This window comes from Anolis carolinensis, unplaced genomic scaffold (genome assembly GCF_035594765.1).
Source record: "Anolis carolinensis isolate JA03-04 unplaced genomic scaffold, rAnoCar3.1.pri scaffold_9, whole genome shotgun sequence".
Lineage (NCBI taxonomy): Eukaryota > Metazoa > Chordata > Lepidosauria > Squamata > Dactyloidae > Anolis > Anolis carolinensis.
In genome coordinates, this window is record NW_026943820.1 from 15,661,378 (window position 1) to 15,684,838 (window position 23,461).

At 42.8% G+C, this 23,461-nt stretch overlaps 1 protein-coding gene across 7 annotated transcripts in view; it reads left to right on the top strand.

Annotated features, from left to right (window-relative positions):
- The first annotated feature begins 722 nt into the window (after positions 1-722).
- The window catches only part of znf536 (zinc finger protein 536), a 486,877-nt gene continuing 464,138 nt past the window's right edge, over positions 723-23,461 (top strand). For 5 of the 7 annotated variants that reach the window (XM_062961827.1, XM_062961831.1, XM_062961832.1 and 2 more), the window contains exon 1: positions 4,002-5,224. The gene's annotated coding sequence lies outside the window, so the exon portion shown is untranslated. Of the gene's footprint in view, positions 869-4,001; positions 5,225-8,213; positions 9,935-23,461 lie in introns of those variants that run through there. The other 2 variants (XM_062961829.1, XM_062961828.1) reach the window with 2 other exon arrangements.

Sequence of the window (23,461 nt, forward strand, 5' to 3'; positions counted from 1 at the left end):
TGAGACTGAATTTGTATTTCCGTCCATTAACAATAGTGTCCGGGGCTACATGTCAAACAACTTTTGCATGTTGTGGAAATTTCAAAAAGAATTTGCATGCAGGAGGAGGCAGGTGTTTTTAAAGTGATTAAATGGGACAAGAATGTACTTGGCATGCAAAACACATTGGATTATTGTCTTAAACAGAACTGTATATGTGTGAATAGAACTTTTAAAATGCCATCATTTGCTTTGCTGCTCAGTCACTAGCGCACTAACAAGAAAGTGGAAATATCTCTTCATTGGTACAAGTTTACCTACAACACTGAAGGAGGATACTTGTGTGGTTGTTGAAATAAGCTGAACTAATAGCACACTATGGGTACACCCGCACTGGAGCATTAATACAGTTTGAGATCACTTTTACTACCATGGCTCAAGGCTGTAGGATCATCGGATCTGTAGTTTTACAAGGTCTGTAGTCTTCACTGTCAAATAGAGCTGGAGCGTCACCAAACTACAACTCTTTTGATTCCATAGCACTGAGCTATGCCAGTTAAAATGATGTCAAGCTACATTAATTCAACAGTACAGGTGTACTCTATGTCTCTCTCACTGTTAGGTTTCCAGTTATTTCTCAAAGGTTCTTTTCCCAGGTAAGTGAAAGTGTTGAAGTTATACAACATGCTTATACAACTCTGTACCTATGAGATTTCAAAACTTTCTGAATTCTAGGATGCAGTGTGATGAAAACCTGCTTTGGGAAGACATTCCCTAAGCACATCCATGAGAAGATCAACCTCTGCATGAGAAGATTCACCCCTTCAAAATGAGTTGTAGTGCAATCTTCTATGTGTCTGCTCAGAAGAAAAAGAGGGTTCACTATCAGGTAAGTGTTTTTAGAATTCCTTGGTTATATTATCTTTTGTATCAGCTTATTACATGCATGCTGATTTGGAGGGTCTAGGTTTTGGTGGCCTACCTTTAGTTCTGCTTCAGTGGTTCATGCCATCATATATTCATACTAGTGTCATGCTCAGACGAGTATCAGAATAAAGGTTCCTGTATACATGTTGAGTATCCTTTACCAGAAATGCTTGACGCTAGAAGTGTTCTGGATTTTTAAAAGATTTTGAAATGAGATGTTTTGGAGATGAGACCCAAGCCTACACATAAAATGAATGTATGTTTCATATACACCATAAAAAGCAATGTGAATGTTATAATCCAAGACATTTTCCCCTCAGGCAGACCTGTGCAGTACCTAGAGGAATGTAGGCAGCTGCCAGAGTTATAATACTTTGAGGTCTTCTCTGTAGCTTGTCTAGATGGTATTTCAAGTTTCCTTTACCTTTTTTTGCAAGTTGAGAGAGCCAGACAGCCAGCATGGTATCATAGCTTGAGAGTTGGAGATCAGAGTTTTGGCCATGGAAAGCCACTGGGTCACCTTGGGACAAGTCATACTATCATATTCTCTCAAGAAAGCAATGGGAACCCCACTCAGAATAAATCTTGCCAAGATCTTCCTACCTGTGATAGGTTTGCCTTAGGATTGCCATGCATTGGAAAGGCTGTGAAGGCACACAAGAACGATGAGGGAATTATCTCAAGCAGAGATGTCTTGGTGGTTTGCATAAATCCCACTAGAGGCTTTCTTTACAAAGCTTAAAAGTCAAGCTTTTTAGCTTTTTTAAATGGAAGACAGAAACAGACTGAAGACACTCATTCACAGTTTTTTCTTCTCATTTACAAGACACAATAGTGGTTTAGATGTACCCATAACTAACTTCATGGAAAACAGCAAAAGATTTTAGAATACCACATATGGTCACCCTTTTAATCTCTAACACTGGTTGTCAACACAAACATTGCCACTCAAAATGTTGTTGTTGTTGATAATGATAATTTATGGTGACCCTAAGGCAAGCCTATCATGGAGTTTTCTTGGCTGGATTTGTTCAGAATAGGTTTGCCATTGCCTTCCTCTGAGATTGAAAAAGTGTGACTCTTTCAACCTTTTTCAGTTGTACCTAGAACCCACACATCTACTGTTCCAATGTATTTTGTCATGTTTCCATGACCTTCCATGTGCTTCTCTGACCACACACTGCCTTTTCCCTTGATCCACTGTGCCATCTTGTCTTTGGATGCTTTTACAAGGGATAAATAGTGTTTTATTTACATTTTTTGACACCCAACCTCATTTCAATGATTGTGAGTTTTTGACAGTGCTCAGTTCCTTAACTGCTTGAATAAGTGGAGGATCTCCATAGAGAAAAGTGTGTATTTCCTATGGCAACTGCCTATCGAGGCCCACATGAATCTTGCATGGCATTTAGTTTGGGCAACAGTTGAAGTTAGGATGGCGGTCACATCAGTAAGATTCAGGCTCATTGTGGCATATCCTTCAGTGTGTTGTTGCTTTTGAAGCTTTTAATCCCAAGTCTAGAAATCAGTTTGACACTAGTCTGGATTGAAAGATGCTTGAAAAAAGGATGGTGTCTTTGTGAGGCTGCAAATGAGATTATTAAGAGTTAAAAGGCAAACATCCATTTTCCCACTATCTTATTCAAAAAGTGCCTTTTTAACAAGTGCATCTGGTGACTTCCTTTCGGCCTGCTTTCCCATCCTCATCTCTTTGTCAGACCTGTCACTTAGAAAAAATCACTTGACTCGCAATAACAAATTCCAAAGAATTGGAATAAAGAACACCCCCTGGCTACAGTTATCATTTCCATAGCAATCCTGATATTGATGTGATTGCTGTGCTAATTTATAGGTGGGCGGGGGGGGGGGGGGGGAGAGACTCCAATTGATTTTGGAATTGGCTCAAACAGTTTCAAACTGGAGTAAATCTCTAAATTTTGGAGCAGAGACATGAAACCCTTTCCTTTGCTCATTCTCTTCTATGAGGTACATAATTCTGAAATGGTACTTTTAGACTAATCCCAAAAGAGTGCATCTCAACTTCTGAAGGCCGAATGCCTGAGATGAGGCTGGAGAGAACATTCTTCAATTCTCCTCCGAAAAGTACTTGACATTTTTCACTTTGGGGAAGTTGGGGGAGGGGTGTATTTATTTATTTATTTCATTTATACCCCGCCTTTCTGACCCCATGGGGGACTCAGGGCATCTTAGATTCAATGCCGCTTAAAACATTCCATCAATTAAAACTAATTAAAACAGTTGTGATAATAAAACAAAGAACAATACAGATTAAAACATATAAAGTGCATAATTCCATTCATCCATAATCCTTGCTCTTAATCCTTATTCAGACTGTGTCAAAATCCATAATAGTTTATTTTTCAAATGCTTGAGTACAAAGCAAAGCCTTTAGTTTTTTCCCTCTAAAAACCAGAAGAGATGGAGCCTGCCTGATGTCACTGGGGAAGGAGTTCCACCACTGACTGAAGGGCCACCACTGAGAAGGCCCTGTCTCTCGTCCACACCAGTTGCACTTGCGAAGGAGGTGGGATCGAGAACAGGGCCTCTCCAGTCGATCTTAAGACTCTTGTTGGCTCATAAGGGGAGATGTGTTTGGACAGGTACATTGGACTAGAACTGTTTAGGGCAGTTCAACCTGTGGGTCCCCAGGTGTTTTGGCCTACAACTCCCAGAAATCCTAGCCTGTTTATCAGCTGTTGAAGGCCAAAACATCTGGGAACCCACAATTTGAGAACTACTGGTTTAGGGCTTTATAGGCTAAGACCAGCACTTTGAATTGGGCTGGGTAGCAGACTGGCAGTTCCCCTACATTTAGATAGAAGGAGGAGACAGAAGCAGGGCTCCTTCTCCAGAAACAGTCCAAAAAGAAATGAAGGGAACTTTTATGGGGATATCATAATACAACATCCCCATCCCTCATTCTTCCCCAGAACTGCAAGAAAGCAAAACTTTTTTTCTCCAATATATGGAATTCTGCATCTGGAAAATATCTGCTGCTTGTGATGTTGTTTCTCCTTTTTCATATGTGTGTGTGTGTGTGTGTGTGTATGTATGTATATATCTATATCTATAGCTATATTGGTGTAAACTGATTTAAAATGTATGCCAGTCATTTTCAGGGAGCTCATTTCAGTTCAGATGAAACTGGCGTCACCTGGATCAATGTTTAAAGTGTCCCTGTGGCTTGGCTTTGGAATAATCATCAATCTGTCTCCATCTCTTCTCCATTCTGCGCCTCACCGCCTCATTCTTTCTTTCATTCATTCTCCGCTCTTCTTCTCTTCCCTTTCCCCTATTAACATGCCCCGAATGTCGTGGGCTCGCTTTTCCCCTTTTACAAGACTCGAGTGTATTTGGATACTTTTTTTTGGTATTATGACTAAATCTCTCTTTTCCCCCCATAATTACCCCACAATCATTATATAATCCCGTCACAAAGAGTCTATTGAGGCGCCCGGCTTTTGTCAACTATGGGACGCAGAATCCATAATTGCATTATTCAGCTTTCTTTCCCTCTGCTGCCCCCCTTCCCTATTTTCCCTATTTTAACCTCCCTCCTTTTCGCTTATTAACCACATCTAACCTCTGCCTCAATTTCCCACCTTTTGCAGCTTCTTGTCTCACATTTCTTAAACCATTTGCAGAGAAACCTGGCTCAAGTTGATGTGGATTCGGGTTTTGTTTTGGATTGAAGTTCGTAAAGTGTCTGGAGAAACCAGAAATCACGTTTTAAATCTATCTCTCTTTCTTGATGGCGTTTTCTCCCCCCTTCTTTCTTTCTTTCTTTCGTTCCTTCCTCTTTTTTTCCTCTCTCTCTCCCCCCCTTCCCCTGGAAGTTTAATTACCGTATGCTAATTTCCTTGCCTACTACGTGATTAATTAAAATCATATTTTCATAATCATTTGGCACTAGTATTGTCTCCGTACCATCATGATCTCCTCTCTCTCTCTCTCTCTCCTGCTCCTCCTCCCCCTTTCTCTCTCCCCCCTCCCTTAAATAGTGTATGTAAATAAAGTCAGCCTTAATGGAAAGCATCAAAATGCAACGCTGAAGACCTTTTCGGGTGTTTGCATGCGCGCGATTGGCAACATAACTGCTTATTTACATTAAATACGCCACAAGGTTACAGTGCAGATCAACGTCACTTTCTCTCTCGTTGATTACTTCTCTCTGGGAAAGAAGCGCCGCCGGAGCTGCTTCCTTCTCAGGGGCTGATGGCAGGCACCCCATCCGCTTTCCCCTTGGAGTTTCCCAAAGAGGGAGAAGCCGACTTGGAAGAAGTGTTGTCCCGGGCAGGTAAGGATCGCCAGGAGATTCGGGGGCTTCTTCCTCCTCCTCCCTTTCCTCCTCCTCCTCATTTCCTCCCTAAATAGGGAGCGATCTTCGGGCTTGTTCGGGGGATGGATCCTCATTTGAATCCGGAGCAAGGGGAGGGGGGGGGATTGGGGCGGGTTTTTTGGGGGCGGATGAATCGGGTGCTTCTCCGGCGCTCAGCGTGTTGACAAGGGCTCAAGGTCATGCTCCCCAAAACCGGCTTGAAACGCTTTATTTACCCCTTCCTTCCTTCCTCCCTTCTTTCCTCCCTCTGCCCTCCGAGCTCGGAGTTGCTTGAAGGGAAAAATGGACGATGATGGCAGATGATGATGTTGAGGATATTATCAAGGGTTGAGCGTTGGGCTCATCAAAGCTAAATGCCGCAAGACCCATCGTTGAGTTGCTGCGAATTATGCCGAGGCGACAATGGAGAGAGCGAGAGAGAGAGAGAGAGAGAAGGGGGGAGCCCTTTCCTCCCCTCCTGCTCTTGCTGCTTTCTCCTTCTGTTTCCCCCCCTCCTCTTTCTCCCTCTCTCTAAACAGTACAATGCTCTACCTACCAGAGAAGGGCAGCCCAAGCCGGGAAGGTGCTGCCAGGTAGAGGATGGCGATCAAGGCGAAATAAGAACCATAATAACAATAAGGAAGGGGAGAGAAGGAGGGGGGAGAAAGAAGAAGACGCTTCTTTTGCCAAAAATAATAGAGGGAGAGATGGAAAGAACTGCCAAGACTGGGCAGAAAGCCCCCCTGGGCCACTTTCTCCCTCTCTTTCTTTTCTCTCTCTTTGCCCCCCCCCCCCCAAAGCAAACGATCAAGTCAATCATGTGGGCTCTGCTTCATTATTCATTGAACACAATCTTTCCCAGCGCTTCCTTTTGACGTGCCGGAGTTTCTCCTCCTGCTCCGCTTTATTATCCTTATTGTAATTTGAAACAACAACAAACAACAACCCCCCCCCCCCCCAAATTAAAAAAAAAAACAAGCAGGGAAGGGGAGGCGAAGGAGGGGAGGGGGTTTGTTTCCATTGATTGATTCTTTCTCCTGATGATGATATTTTGGGGAATGAAAGAGAGAAGGGTTTGGTTTGGGAAGCCCTTCGCCCTGAAAAGGGGGCTCAAAGTGCCTTAAAAAACCTGCAAAACACTCCGACCTTTCTTTTCTTCTTCTTCTTCTTTTGGCCATAACAATCGCAAGGGGGCCTGCGTGATTAAAAAACACAGCCTAATTAAATATCCATGGCAGTGACGTTTGCGAGCAAAGGCTGTCAAGGGAAGGAAGGAAAGAAGGCAAAAGGAAGTGAGAGAAGGAAAGGAGCCGAACCAGAGGCATTGCATCCGACTTCCCAGGGAAAGGAGCAGAGGAAGGAAGGGAGGAAGGGAGGAAGGAAGGGCTTTGGGGTCTTCCCTGCACTTCCCAGCTGGGCGCCCAAGTTGCCTGGAAACTTTTCTTTGGGGAGTATCTCTCTCTATCTACCGCTAGAACGGTGGTGATGATGGTAATAAAAGCATGGGTCCAAGGTAAAAGTTTTGCCAAAGTCCCCCTTCCTTTTGCCTGTCTGACTCCTGTGTTAAATCTCTCCAGAAGACCTCTCTCTCTCCTCCTCTCTCCCTCCCTCTCTCTCCTCTCTCTCTCGCTTTTCCATCCATAAAGTGGTTCTCAACTTTTGGGTCCCCAGGTGTTTTGGCTTGCAACTCAGGTCCCATCCAGCTTACCAGCTATTAGGATTTCTGGGAGTTGAAGGCCAAAACATCTGGGGACCTACAGGTTGAGCACCACTGGCGTTAAACCCTTGTGCCGGCTGAACTACTGACCCGAAGGTTGGGTTGCTGACCTGAAGGTGGCCGGTTCCAATCCCTGAGACGGGGTGAGCTCCCGTCTGTCAGCTCTAGCTTGCGGGGACCTGAGAGAAGCTAACACATCCGGGCGTCCCGTGGGAAACGTCTCTGTAGGCGGCCAATTCTCTCACACCAGAAGCGACTTTCAGTATGTTCTCAAGTCGCTTCTGACGATTTAAAAAAATCCTTTTGAATGGATGGAAACTGCCACGAGGTGCAAACTTCGGCAGAAAGAGAGTGAAAGCGAAAAGGAGAGAGAGAGAGAGAGTTGGGGGGTCGAGCCCTGCCATTTTGCGCCCGCTCTCAAGCGACCTCTCCTCAGGAAAAGGAGCCCCGGGCTGAAGGCGGGCGAGGTAACGTTGCTAAGGGGCGAGAGAGAGAGAGAAGGAATGAATGAAAGGGAGTCTGGGAAGGGGGGGGGCTGGGCTTGGGACTTCTCTTTCGGGGTAGTCGAAGCCCCTTCCTTGCGGGGAGGATGGGGAGGGGCAGCCCCCTTGAGCCCTCCACCAGGAGCAGCACCTGCCGCCACCTGAAGAATCCTAGAGTGGGAAGAGACCTCGTGGGCCATCCAGTCCAACCCCATTCTGCCAAGAAGCAGGAAAATCGCCTTCAAAGCACCCCACACCTCTGCTTCAAAGCCCCCAAAGAAGGAGGGGGAGAGTTCCACTGCTGAACCGCTCTCTCGCACAGCGAGGAAGTTCTTCCTCATGTTCAGGTGGAAAGGCACCGCTTCCAAGGGGAAACGGACCTTTGAGTTTCCGCCAAAGCCTTCGCCCCGTCTTGTCTGCCTGCCTGCCTCTGGGTGTATTCCTGTTCTACTCACCTCTTGATCTTAAGAGCCTTTGGCGTGGGCTAGGGAGCTTCCGTGTCTGTCCTTCCCCGCGGAAAAGTTCCTTCCTCGCGCGATTCCAGAGAGAGAGAGAAGGGTGCCTCCTCCCTTTCCAGGCGCCCCTCCTCTCTGTTGCCAAGGGCTGGGGGGGGGTTTCATTCAAGGGGGGGGGACCCCTGAGCAGCGCGCGCTTTCAAAGGAAGACTTAGGAGGGAGGGGGAAACCCCACAAGCAAAGCCTCAACAGCGGACCCTAAGCCAGGACCCCCGAAAGAGAGAGAATTTATTTATCGTGTTAGAAGCGAACCGAGGGTACAGTCGTAATGTAATTAAAAACAGAAAGTAGAAAACTTGGCATTATACTAAATGTTCTTTGACCAGAAGCTGGCCACTTGGAGTGCCTCTGGTGTTGCTGTCAGAATGTCCTGCATTGTGCATGTGGCAGGACTCAGGCTGTATTGCAATAGGTGGTCTGTGGTTTGCGCTTCTCCACACTTGGCATGTTTTGAACTCCACTTTGTAGCCCCATTTCTGCATCTCGTGGTGCCAGAGCGCAGTCTGTTCAGCGCCTTCCAGGTCGCCCAGTCTTCTGTGTGCCCAGGGTCCCTCATTCAGTAACAGCCATGGCTTGGGGTTCCGGGTTTTAGCCTGCCACTTTTGGACTCTTGCTTGCTGAGGTGTTCCTGCGAGTATCTGGACATTTTAGGAAGTTATTTCTTGATTAAAGGCATTGGCGTGCTGGCTGATACCCGAACAGAGGATGGGCCGGAGATGTCACTGCCTTGGTCCTTTCATTGTTGGCTGCTACTTCCCAGAGGACGTCAGGTGGTGCAATACCCGCTAAACATGTGAAGGAATTCCACACCAAAATACCTGGGAGTTGCTCTGGCTTACAAGAAGCACTGCTTGACTATCAAGCAAAAAGTGGGCGCTAGAAATAATATAAGAAAGCTGACTGGCCAAGACCCCCGAAAGGGTGTGTATGAGAGAGAGAGACTTTGAGAAGGAGCCGGAGGCGGAGGCTACTCTGAGGGCAAAGGTGTCACCCGTGCCCTCTTTCTTTCTCGAGGCCCTTCTTTCGCATTTGAGCGGTGCAAGGGAAGGAGACCGAGACACACACACAGGGGGAGCGAGAGAGAAACTCGGGGGAGTCCCGCAAAGGCGCAGACGCGAAGTCGGCCCGGCGCGCAAAGCGGAGAGACTCCGAGGCGGAGGAGCGGCGCTTTTTTTAGGGGGAGGAGGAGGAGGAGGCAGCAGGCAGCCCCCTCCCCTTTCTCTCTCTCTTTCCCCGTCTGTCTGCGGGGCCGGGGTCTCCTTTGCCAGCCCCGTGCAGTTGAAACTCGCTCCAAGAGGGGCGCCTTGACTCTCGGCTGCCTCCTTGGCCCCCCCCCCCCTTCCCTCTCCAGCCTTCTTGGGGCTCATTCGGGGCCGGGAGTCGGCGACGCCGGGCGCACTGAGAACTTGGCTTTCTTTTCCTAATAATAATAAGCCCTTTGGAACGCCTTTGCCCCTCCAAGCTGGGAGAAGCGTGCACTGCTTTCTTCCTCCTCCTTGTTTCACTTTTGCACCGGCTTGGCTTGCTCCCCTTTCCCCCTCTTGCTCGCTGACTTTGGAAAGCGAAGAAGGAGAAGAAGGCTCCTTCTGAAGTGATCCCAAAGAAGGCGGGGAAAGAAGTGACCACCCTCGCTGTCCTTTCTCCTCCCGGATGCTTGAATGCCGAACTGTTCAACCTGAGAGAGAGAGAGAGAGAGAGAGAGAGAAGGCGGGTGGGTCTCTCTCTGTGGGGGACGCTGGCGGCTTCCACGAACTTCAGCAGAGGAGGGTTTCTTTCCAACCCATCCCCTCTGATCGAGCATCAGCTGCCTCCCTCTCTCTCCGCGAGCAGATTGGCACCATTTGGGACCTCTTTTCCCCGCTGAAGGAAACTTCCTTGCCAACCAAATCCCCCCCCCCCCCGCTCTGCCCCTAAGTCCCTCCGACCCAGCTGCTTCCACCTTCATGATTATTCAGGGTCCAAACCGAACTGAAAAGTAAGTGACCTGCGAAAGTCGGTGAATAGGTGGCGCTGATATATAATGTAATAATAATAATATAATTACAATAAAAGGCAAAAGAACTTCGGAATGAAGCTATCATTCATGACATTCTTTGCCTGCTTCTCGGTGGTAGGATTTTTTAAAAAGTATGTTTATGGTTTTGGGCTTTTTCCTAATACAAGGAAGAATGTTTGGTGAAATAGCGGATATTTGTGGATAGAGGACCGAATGTTGTTTAGGGAGAGAAGGCTTGCTCGCTGTAGTTGTAGCGTTGAAGACTTGTCACCTTTCAATAGTTCCCAAGTAGTGGAGTGAGCTGCTCAGAGGGTTGTTTTGAGCACTAAGTCGGTAAGAGTTCTGTGATCCTCTGTATCATAACTTTAGATATAAAATTATAGTGTGTGTGTGTGTGTGTGTGAGGGGGGGGGGGGTAGATCTCCCAGGCCCCTTCCACACAGCTGAATAAAATCTCACATCTGCTTTGAACTGGAATATAAGACAGTGTGGACTCAGTTCAAAGCAGATATTGTGAGATTTTCTGTCTTGATATTCTTGGATATAGGGCTGTGCGGAAGGGCCCAGAGTTGCCTGGCATTTCATCAGGAATGGAGAGGGCTGATGTCTAGTGGTCTGGCTGCTCTTTTCACCTCTTCCAAGAGTGAGGATCACTGGAGTCATGTGAAATGCCTCCAATCTTGATGTTCATTTGCGAAGAGCTGACACCTCTTTCCAGCAAAGTGGCAGGTTTTCCATCTTGTCTCTTTCTCCAAGTGGTTCTAATTTGGGAGGGTAAAAGTCCCCCCAAAAAGCAAGTGCGTTTGAGCCCCAGAATGGGAACTTTTGGGAAGGAGGCGAGGGCTGAGAAGGGCCCACAGTGTAAGAAGGGGACCACAAAGTGGGGGGTTCTTCTGCTCTCCATGCTGCAGGCTGTTGGAGTCATTCTGATGTCGTTCTGATGGCGGAAAGTCTCCAGATTCCACCATTAAACACTTGGCCGATCTGTCTGATAATAATGATAGCATTGCTATGTCTGCTCTTTGACAATTGCAAGCCTTCTGTGCCCTTATGTGCATTCACTTCTCCTTTTCCCCATGAAGAGTGGGCTCTCTAGAGTCTAAACTCATGTTGAGTCTTCCTCATGGCATTTTGCAATGTCTCTCTATCCTGAATTACAACCCACACAAATAAACAAGGGCTGCCATTATTCTGAGCACCCCAAGTTTATGTTCACTCTAAGTTGTGTGAACAGCACCCAGTTAGGCCCGCCTTTCTTCCATCTTCATTTTCATCTTGTACAGCTTTTAGATGGAATGTGATTGGAAGAATACAGAAAAATCCATCTGCTCAGTATTCCCCCTTGTTTGATTTTTTGTGTATGTATGTGCTTTAATTTACACGGCATCCTCCATAATATTTGGGTTCTTTTAATGCAACTGAGAATTAGAAATGCATATCCCTCATAATTTGACACATAACTGCAAAGTTAGTTTGCCCTTATATCTTAATGTCTCAAAGGAAACCAGTTTGTAATTTAAATTTTGATTTCTGTCGGTGAATGTTTACAGGTACATGCTCCTTTTTCAAATGTGCGATGATAAAACACTAATTGTTCTACATTTTGTTCTGTAATGTAAGTGTTTTATTTGTTCTTGGAATGGCGAGGCTAAACGCACTTGCCTTTGAAAGAGGTCTGCACTTATGTCAGGCGTGCCACAGATCATACTAATGCCACACTGTTATTTTGATCCTTTTTCTAGGAATTACAAAAAAGATCACATTTGTAGAGGAAGAAAACACTCAATAAATTTGTCATGCTATACATCCACTACTGCAGAGAAGGGAGACGTGTATTTCAGGATGTATAACTTCTCAATACACTTGAGATCTAGTTATTCATCAGCAGCTTGCCCAGATTTACTAGAGATTTAATGAAATGTTGCAGCCTTTGTAATCATAATAGGTGCCATTGATCGAGATGTAGAAGTTGCAGCATTTCTATCACTGCATCAAAATTAAGATCAGAAATCGCTGCAAAAAAAAGAAAAGAAAAAGGCAGGCACATTAACTAGTTTACATCCACGGAAAGCATAAGGTGACCAGGAGCATTTGCATTAGAGCAGACCTATAGGATCTATTGGGGCATTCCTAGGACTTTTCTCAAAGAAGCACAAGTTTCCCTGAATCCAAGCGTGAGAGACTCACTCCCCCCTCACTCCCTCCTTCTTTATCCCCCTTCTCTGAATGTTGGATGTTGCTTAGAATGGGCTGTGGATTGCACACAGGTGTCTTTGGAGTGCTTGTCATAGAAAAGCATTGAGTTGCATTTATATGAATGTTGTAAAGAGAACGATTTGAGAAGAAGCTCAATTATTTTTCAGCTTTGAATAAGGTGCATTCCTGTAAAAAAAAACACACACACACCACCCTGGTTTATTATCTGTGAAGTCTAGGAAATACCTGTTTGATATGTTCTTTCTGGCTTCTGAATAGCTATGCCTAAGATGAGTTCAGAATAAAAAGAGGGTATATTTTGAATGATGATTTATTAATTTTTAAAAAATTACTTGATTTCCAGATTTTTTTTTAAAAAAAATAGCTTTTAGAGCTCATTTTTGAAATTTGTTGTCAAGACAGAAGCAAGAAAATGGAAGCACAGAACATATATTTCTGGGCAATTTAATTCTTTTTGTTTAGAATACCATGTTTATTTGAACATGATCCTGTTGACGTTACCTGCCTTTCACCGAACTTACTAAAATTTATGAAGAGATTTGTAGACTCTAAAAATGTGTCTGTATAAAAGTACATAACTTCAGAGGAGGGCTGTTGAAATTGCAAGTTCTCCATTTCAATGAAAGAGCTTCTTAAAACACCAGAACTGAGTGGTTCTGGACAGAGAAATGAAAGATTGAACTTTTAAAGAGTTGAATGTATGATTGAGGATCCGATATTGGACTCAAAATGGTTTCTGATCCAGGGGATGTTTGATGGCCATCCTGGAATGGATGGATGTCATCTGTCTATTTTTCGTGTCTCGGCGGGAAAAAAATATAATGCACCAGAACATTGCTGGAATAATAACAATTGGCAGAGGAAACCACAAGAAATCAAGTATCTCTTTCATTTCTCTCAGTAATCAACGTTAAAGCCGATAACACATCTTGGGGTTTAGTGCAAAACTGTTCTATCGCTTTACGGTAACAGTAGTACCTACATACTGAAGTTCTGGTAGAGGATTTACAACCTGATGATTCTTGATTTCAAAGTCACATAGAATCCCTATTTGGCATCTTCATTTGTCAAATAATTGCATGCTTTGCAAAGATGAGATTTAGGGAGACTAAATGTCACTGCTGTTCCCCCAGTTGGGATAGGGCTATGTACCTTGGCTCTGAAATAGGTTCACTGTGGATGACAACCTGCTCCACATGAAGCATTCTTAGGCTTGAGTCTAAATGTATTTATTTATCCCAGATTAATTTTTAAAGATAAATCTGGGAAAAATTGGCATGGCAAAGTACTGTGTTTTTGAAAGTCAGGCCAGGCCATATGACAGATAAACACTTCTGTCATAATATTACTAGGGCTGAAACACAAATTAAGGGTATGACGCAAAAGCAACTCCAGACATTTCAGAATCTGACCCCTTATATTTCACTCTGCATAACTGTATTCGTGACTGTCTGTCAGAGGCTTTCGGCCCAACTGAGAGAAACATAATGCCTCCCCCCCTTTTCACAAAACATTGTCAAATCCCCACCGTTGCCCATTGTGCTTGGTCTTTGTGACAGCAAAGGCTATCAAGGCTACAAGTGGCAAACATAATAATGCTTAACATTAGCATGGTGGCTTTTCTATAACTTTAGCCATGCAAATGTATAAGGCAAATATGCATTTCAAAATCTTGCATTTGATGCTTCAGAGACAGCTCTTGTTGCAGCCAGCAAGGAAAAATCAAGTTGTGTGAGTTAAGTTTTCATGCTCTCAAGTTCATGCCTGAGAACTTAAATGGGTTAAAGACCAGACGAGTGGTGGAGGGAGGCCAAAAACTGAAGGTGTCCAAGATCAAACATCCCTTGAAAAGCAAGGCAGCTATTCCTTTTCTTTTTTTCCCAGGAAGGGAAGCTAACAACAGAGAAGTTATGTGACTCTACTGGTACGATGGAAGAAATTAATTCTTGGAAAATAGGAATCACTGTCCACAAAACACGGCCTAGCTTGTAAAGGAGCTGCACCCGAATATATTCATGAGTATTGTAAATTAAAGTATTATGGCTGAGCTCCAAGGAGTTACTTTAGATTGATTGGGCACACATAGCAGGATCTGTGATTTTTATCCCCTTGTTTTTGAGGAACAAGTGTTTACATTTCTTGTGGGTTCTAATACTTTCTGGTTGATTCTTCATAACCCTGTAGTCATTTATTTATGGTGTTTTGATTGGGAAGTGTGGGGAGGATTTAAGTTTTCTTATTGGCTCCAGCAAATAGGGATGAAATAGAGCAGACAGGCTTTTGGTTGCATGTATGTGCATGGAATTGGTGTTGGGAAGTTTAACTAAGTGAGGAGCAAAAAATCAAGAAACCCGCCAGTAGTATCTGTTGTGAGTCTAAAAGAAAATTAAGTACATTTCAGAAGAATAAATCAAGCATACCCATGTCTCCATAAAATTAACCAAGGGCCTGAATTTTGGCATGATCCCTTGTCCCTTCATTATGTTATGGCTTTGCCAAAGGTATTTTATCATTTCTACCCATGTTCTTGCCCATAATTCCTTTTTGTATGTTACATGCTACGAAGCTTCAGTTAATCTGGGTATGTGAAGGAACAATATCTCTTAGGTGCTGTCCTATTTATTGAACTCGTCACTATTCAGAAACAACTAACTTTTTTAAAGCTGTGAAAGGTGACGTCTAGCAGCCATATTCAAAGGGTCGGTTATATCGGGAATGTCAGCTAAGATATCCACTGGGCTTGAGAGACCAGGGTTCCTGCATGCTCCTAAGTTTTAAAAAGCCTCATTTGTGAAAATTTGATTTTTTTTCTTTATTAAGTTTCTTAGCACGAGAAGGGGGATATTCATGGGCTGAATGGGTGTGCATGTTAATGAATACAAGTGTCTTTTAGAAAATAAACTATGTGGGGAAGATGGCAGGTCTTGGTTATGAGTCGGATCGGGAGAGATGTTATTCTGTGTCTACAGGAAAGGCCAGGCCTGGTGTTTGAGAGGGAAAAGCGGCACTTATATGGCCTGCCTCCTACTAGATGTGCTATTATGGGCCATGTAAAGGATTCCCTATCTATCAGTGTGGTGTTCACCTGAAAATGCCACTCCTGGAACAAGGCAATGGTGATTCAGAGCATATATCCAAACATTCAGGTCTGTACAGTTGTATTGGAACACAGACTGAAAGCTGAATTGACCTGGTGGAGAATTTGGGATTTTATTAATCTTCTAGAGTGTTTCTGCATGTGTACTTTCAGGTTACCTGTAAGTTATGGCAACTCAATGAGTTTTCTCAGGTAAGGAATTCCCAGCAGTGGTATTCACATATCCTCTTTTGAAGTATAGCCTACAGCACCTGGCATTCATTGGCAATCTCCCATCCAAGTACAAACCAGGACTGACCCTACATTCAAGATCAAATGGATACTGGTGTCTTTAGGGTATTTAGGGTGCCTCCTAAATAGTTAAAAAATATATTTGTGCTGATGCACCTCCTGTAAGTAACCATCTTCAGATGAATGCCTTTCATATCTAAATGAAGCATTTACAATATTCAAGTTCTTCCAGTGTTTAAAACAGTGGTATAGCATTAAAAATGTATCTCTCTATGTATTGGGGAATATAAGATTTTTCCCATGTATTTGTTTTAATTTTCATAGTGTGACATAACAATTTCTTTCTGGGTGGTAGAATGGCAAATATCTGGCAGAGTGAACTATCTGCACTTTGGCAGTTCCAGGTCCTTACTTAGTAGCTTTGAACTAATGATAAAATGTGGAATTGATCAGTAAAATGTAACACAGAATAAGATTGACTCTTAAGAGAATCATTTCACCACCCGTTCTCTTGTTCTTCCACATTTACGGTTTCAAATTTCACAGATTTGATTATTCACAGATTTGAGAAAAAAATAATATCTCTTGGAATCTCTAGGTCCTTGCTGGAGGACCTAGAGATTTCTAGAAAAAACACATCTCTAGAATCTCTAGGTCCTCTGATATAATTCTGTGTTCAGTATCTAGGAGAAGTTGACCTCAGTTGTGCTGGAAGACCCAAAAATTCCTAAAGAGCTGTTCTGTCATGTAAAAAAAAAAAAGCAACTTTTTTATTTGCATCCCCCCCCCCCCCCACTTTCACAGGGATCCTGTGTTCCTAACTCTACTGAATATAAAGGAATGATTAGACTATATATCTTTTACTACGGTCATATAGTACCTATTAATGCTGTTGATATTGATCTAGATTGCCATTGTAAACTTTTACAAATATTTTACCTAATATTTTTGTACAGTTTTGTAGCTGGCATGTTGGATGCCAGAGAAACACATACAGTTGTCCCACAAGTGCCGCACTCATTATCCCAACAACCAAAATACAAAAACTAAGAGGTCAAACTGTAAGACTGTACCACATTCACACAATGTCTGACAAAGCACAATTGCTTGTATCATTATTTTACACTAGTACTCCTTCTACATGAATTCCAGTCTCTGTTACTGAGATCATTCCCTCTAGTTTGGTCATGGTAGTATATTTTTGACACAACTGAAAGCAGGTAAAAGTCAGGGTATATTTGCTTTCTTCTGCAGAGGATAATGCATGTAGCGTGTCCAAAGTACACACGCCTCTTTGGACTTATAACTTTGAAAAATATGCAAATGCACACAGTTTACTAAAGCATTCTGAGTGGCATATCTGGTCTCACAGAAAACTGTTGCATACCGGCACTCTAGAAGAAATGCAATGCATCATGACTTGTGGCTTGGCATCTGGTGTTCTTATACTACCCATTTTATGTAAATTGCAAGGATAAAAAAAATAAAGGTGCAGATTTATTGTTGGCCTCATGCTTCTCTTGCTATTCTAGTATGACTCTTTATATGGTTGTATAGACATGGTTGTATAGACATATATAATGCGGAACAATGAAAGAAAGATGAAATGGTAAATGTAAACAAGTTAAACTTAAGTCAAATGCTTCTGACCCGGAAGGCGTGTGGAAATGTCAGTGAAGCTATGCGCGCAAGTGAAGCGATTATGTCATTGCTCCCAAGCCCTGATCTTTTCATGAGGGTGACTTCTTTAGAATATTTTATAATATTTGGATATCTCAGAAGTCTTTATGGTGAAAAATACCATTGATACCTTTTGGCTTAGATGTATGGTGAAAAGTTACTCAACCCTGGGCTCAAATGCTTTCCCTGCTTTCGTTTTCATATAATATCAGAGTAAATTAAAGGCGCTTCTACACTGGCACTATAATGCAGGCTGGAGGTGGATTAAAATGGAATGTTTTCACCATCTAATGCCTACACAAGCACCCCAGGAGCCAGTTGCAGGATGAGATGGTGGCCACAGCGTTCACTGATTGTGGATTGAAATTAAACCCATGGCTGATTTAAATGGATGATGTGGACAGCAATACATTTTCAGTGCTTTATGTTATAGATAGGAGTAGCACTAAGTGGCTTCTGCCAACCTAGCAGATCAATAGGTACTGCTCCAGTGGGAAGATAACGGCTCTCCATGCAGTCATGCTGGCCACATGACCTTGGAGGTGTCTGTGGACAACGCTGGCTCTTTGGCTTAGAAATGGAGATGAGCACCAGCCTCCAAAGTCGGACACAACTGGACTTAATGTCAAGGTAAAACCTTTAACCTTTAACTAAAGCACTAAGTGTGAATCCAGGGCAGCTCTGGGGCTGAACAATCTAAATTACCACTGGGCTGTTTTAGTCATGTAGACAAGCTTGTAGTGGCAGCAGAAGTGAGAAACAGTATACGGAAGCCGTTCTTGACTTTACACAGAGAGTTCAGGAACAGAGCATAAGTTTCTGCTCTAGTTTTCAGAGAAGGAGAATTAGTTCATAGAGTAAAACTGAGTCGAAGTACATATTCAAAATTTACCCCTGGGAAGAGATACACGGGTGGAAGTTCACCTACAGAGGAGAGTGCATTCCAATATTTCTTGTGTAAGGGAAGGGAAAATGTCTGTCAGTTCCTGTTATTTAATTTTTCCAGTTATGTTCAAAGTAAGACCTACAAGGCTAACTAGTACTCAAATATGTAGTCCCATAAAATTGAAGCTTGTGACCTCATTGCTACATTTGATGTCACAGAGGAAAGACAAAAAGTGGAAGGATAAGGTCATGTGTGGTTTTTCTTTTCTTTCCCATGCAGTGTCATGTCTTAAGGAAACAAATGTTATCCATTTGGTTACATTCTAGAGCAGTGGTTCTCAACCTGAGGTCCCCAGATGTTTTTGGCCTACAACTCCCAGAAATCCCAGTCAGTTTACCAGCTGTTAGGATTTCTGGGAGTTGGAGGCCAAAAACATCTGGGGACCCCGGTTTGAGAACGACTGCTCTAGAGTATTAGTATACAGGCTACATTGGCTTTTTGAGATGTTGAACTGCAGCTCCTATCAGCTCTAGCCTGTGTGTGGGGAGGTCTGATCAGGAAGTCTGATGACAGATGCAAACTGAAAACATCTGGTGTGCCACAAGTTACCCTCATTGCTGAAGAGTGGATTTATTGCAACACAGATAGAGCATTGGTGATTTATAGGTCAGAATATGACTCTGGAGACAGGGGCTTGAATCCCTGCTCAGCCTTGGGTACCTCCTTGGTCATCTTAGGGAAGTCACAGTCTCTCAGTTTCAGAGAAAGGCAAAGGCAAAACCACTCTGAACCAGTCTTGCCAAGAACCCCCCATGATAGGTTCTCCTTAGAGATGTCATCAGTGGACAAGGACTTAAAGATAAATATAGAGCATTCCTTTTTTCTGCATTCCTCTTTTTGATCCCCTCTGTATTGGAACGTGTGGAGTTTCTCAGCTTGTGCTGGTCCATAACTTCTTGTGTTCCTTCCTTCCTTCCTTCCTTCCTTCCTTCCTTCCTTCCTTCCTTCCTTCCTTCCTTCCTTCCTTCCTTCCTTCCTTCCTTCCTATATGTGTACACACAACACAGTTCCAGCTCCACATGTTGCCCAGCCCGACTTACATTCTGCAGCAATGAAGCTTGGGGGCCAAGAGCCTAGAGGCAACAGATAGAAATGCTTTTCTCTGCTGGTGCCATGGACTGGTATGTGCCTGTGTGTTGCTGCTCAGTGCTGGTGGTGTACATACGCACACATTACATCTTCCTCAAACCCATTATAGAAGAAGAGAGAATGGAAGATAAAGGTTTAAAATCTTGTTTAGCACCATTCTTTCTTGTTAACATCCGTGTTTCTCATTTTCCCCTCTTCCTTCCATCATGCCAAGGGCTGTGAGAGGGAGAAAGGCAAGCTAGCCATGGGCCTGACTCCCTAGTTCAGCAAGACTAGCTAACCAGAATATTGAATATTGACTGCCTGGCAGCACTGGTGAATATTGCTTGAGAAGTGATAAAACTACAGGAAACTTTATGCTAAGTGTGGCAGATATATGAGACTGTTTGGCCTTTTTCCTGTTCTTAAAAGTTCTTATATTGATGAATCTGCAAGGATGTGCAATGATTAGGTTTCATTTTGATATACAGCAGTATCATGGTCTCCATAGGCTTGCATTGACATTTCCTTCTGAGCTCTGTGATGGAACTAAGTAGTAAGGCTGAGTGGTACTCAGGGGTTTGCTTATTCTTTTCTTTTTTGGCATTGCATTAGGGACAGTGATATAGGAGCATTCACAGAGATGCCACGGCACTAGTGGCAGAGCTGACAAATTTAACCATTCCAAGTACTTTCAGCCACCGCCCTCCAATCTCCTACATGTGCATTTAACTGTTTCTACAAATGTATCTATTTTTAACAAACTTTCTACATTCTCACAACATGCCTAACAGTACCCAAAGAGATGAGCATTTTTTTTTAAAAAAAAATAATGGGTGGAATAATTTACTTCTTGAATGAATCCTGTAAGTTGGGAAGAAAGAGGTTGGGATGAAAGAACCATATTGGAGTAGAAGGGCAAGAAGAGAGAGGGAAATGAAGGCAACAATTGCTGGGATAAGGATGGAAAGAGAACAATGAATGTGTAGAGATTCTGAAGGAGATGTATTTGTGTGAGTGAGTCCGTGACTTGACTGACTGGATTGATTGGAGGGTGGCTTCAGGCACTACCAATCTCATGCAGCCCCCAAAGAGGGCATGCATTCCTCAGGTAAAAAAACCCCAAGAATTCCCACCTGCTTTACGTAATTTCTGTAAATATGTCTTCTAGTCTCCGAGGAGTTCCATATATTGCTTCCATAGCTAGTCAAAAGGCTCTTGAACCTGTGAGCACTGTCTCTTGAACTAACATGAGTGGTGTCCCCAAGAACCTGGTGGTGCAAACAACACTGGGTGACACCATCACATGGGATGTCACCAAAATGGCTGCCTATTCAATTTGTGTGCAGTGTTCCAGCATAAAAATAGTACTTTTTATAAAACCATCCTTGTAGTTGGCTATAACAATATATAATAATAATAATAATAATAATAATTTTATTTTTATACCCCGCCCCATCTCCCCAAGGGGACTCGGGGTGGCTTACATGGGGCCAAGCCCAAGCAGCAAACAATATAAAACTCAACAGTAAAAACAAATCATAAACAGATAAAATCACATATACCAATACACAATAAACATACTTTGATAAAATCCTGGGATGGCTCCTAAAAGGGGAAGTGGGCCAGAAAAGTGCGAATAGTTTTGTACGATGCAATTAGGACTATTATCCCATTAAAGTGCTGGAGAAGTATACACCTGAAGACTATGTATGGCTAAGGAGTAAAAATACTATAAAAGTAGAATAAACAACAGGGCGATCTCAAACTAAGGAAATCAGTCGCCAAAAGCCTGTTGGAAGCACCAAGTTTTCAGGCTCTTCCGAAAAATAAGGAGGGTAGGGGCCTACCTAATCAACAAAAACATTTTTCATAGGCCCAGTTTACATGTATTGTATCCATATACCTAGAAGGCTAAAGCTTTATGCTATTTTACTTTTGAACCTTTTATTGCGATTCTGGATGAATGGGGTTCTGGTTAATACAATTACTAAAGATGTAACTGCAATGGCAATGGCTGCACTAAGTAAAGAAAGGAAAGGAAAGCCGTGGAACAAACAAAAAGGTGTAACTGTCCCAATGGGTCATAGTGTCCAATGCTTTGGTTCAGATTTGGGGGACTTGGGTTCAATTCTTTGCTGAGATGACAGAAGGCAAATTGTTATCTTGTCCTAGTTGCCTAATATGATACATTGGGGAAGGCAGCATTGTATCCAGTGCCCAGGGTCCTTGGACGAAGGATAAGTCTGTTGTTGTTGTTGTTGTTGTTGTTGTTGTTGTTGTTGTTGTGTATTGATACTATTTTTTTCTAATATGGAAGAGAGGGGATAACATTCCTTTGACCCTTTGCAAAGTGTCTCATGGCACCCATTAATTTTCTTATGGTCATGGTAATATAGAGTGATCTAGCCTCTATACTGACTTGACAGACGTTTGTGTGATATGCATACATCTGTGTTTTGTGGACAATTTTAAACTAGCCACTTGAGTTTAAGAATTAAAGTAAAAAAGTCCCTTGATTTCATGGATCTGTTTGGTATCATAACTGTGCCTTGGGAATTTGATGCCTTTTTTAAGGTTGTCAAAACGTGTGCATGTTAAATCTCCCTTCAGAAGCAGGCAGAGCTATGATACTGAAATATTGCGAGGACTTTAATAATATCATAATAGGTCTACTAGCTGATGAAACATCTTGCTCAACAGGGTTGTTACTAGAAAGAGTGCTATAAAAAGAATTCTGATATATCTGGGTCATTATAAAGATGTATATGCTTTCCTATATTTATACAAGTGAAAAAAGTTGCTTTTTCAGATAAACTCCTTACAACCGTAAAATATTTGCATTATAGTGTCAGAAAAGTAGTTCATATGGCCCAATACATTTGGCCTAAACTAGTTAAAGTGTTCTGATGTCAATATGCAGGGTCATAGGTGTGTAGCCATTTTGATCCTGAGGCAGGATCCCGTTTAGATTCAAGGTCAGGGTGGTTTGAAGGAAGAATTTCAAAAGGGAAAAAAATCTTGATCGTATCATGAAAAATGTAATGCTGCCATTGGAAAAAGTGGCCCTAAATAGTGGTGGATGTGCAAATGTGTTCTTGCTTCCTGTTGCTAGGAAATGAAGTTGACTGATACACAGAAATATATTTCCATTGTTTGAGTATCGTTCAGTGAGAGTGGGGTTTGGGACTGAGATATTGTTAAGCCCAGCTTCCCGTTTACAAACATTTTATAAACTCCTTCCTGAAATTAGCTGGCCTATTATGCTTTATGCTTCTGTTCAAGTAAAATGTCACTGTGATTGCTATGAATGGATGGCGATATTGTATTGATATAAAGGTTTAAAATCCTGTTCAGCACCATTTTGTTGTCTCCTCACTTGTTTGGCATTTCACAAGGCATGCAAAATGAAGTCAGTTGCACTTTGCAGCTGCCATGCCCTCATAATAATAATACTGCAGATCTTGAGTGGGAAGCAGAAAATATTTCAGTGCTGAATATTAAACAAATCATAAACACCCAGTTATCACTCCTAAATTTTGATTCCTTTTTGTACCAACTTGATTTTATAAAACCTAAAGTTGAAATCTAAATTTGACACTTGATGAATAAAACAAGCTTCGATATAAATACCAAAGAAAAGGGAAAGGGAAGAATGATCATTTTAAAAAAAGGAATATTATTCAAAATACATTGCCATTTTGATTGTTCTAGGTTTCAAAGTAGAATTCTGTCCCAAATTCTAAAACCACCTGTTGACATCCATGGGAATATATATGTTCATATGAAAAAATACTTTAATTGCATTGATTTTGTACATTAATTTATTCTGTTTCTCTTTTGTTTTTTTACAAGAAAAGAGCAATTGCTGTGGGGGCAGTTCACACACAGTTATTGCCGTGTAAGCACCTGCTGCCTTTCTTGACCCCCACACATATTTTAATGCCATCTACATTACTGTATATTGGGCTATATGCAGCTAATTGTAGGATAACTGTGTATTTCCATCTGTCTTGATTTGGCAGGGACAGTCCCAACTAACCCTCTATTGTTCCATGTTTTCTCAGCTGCTTTTAAAGTGTCCCAGTTTCTCCTCTCCTCCTCCTATTTCCCCCCTTTGTCCTCAGCTTATTTCAGATGCTGCAAACTGAGTTCAAAGTATTTTGCATGCTGTTAACTCAACAGGGGGGCAAAATCTTGATTTTCCCAGCAGACTCAGAGAAAAGAAAAGACTGCCCTATATCGCAGGATCTGATCCCCGATGATC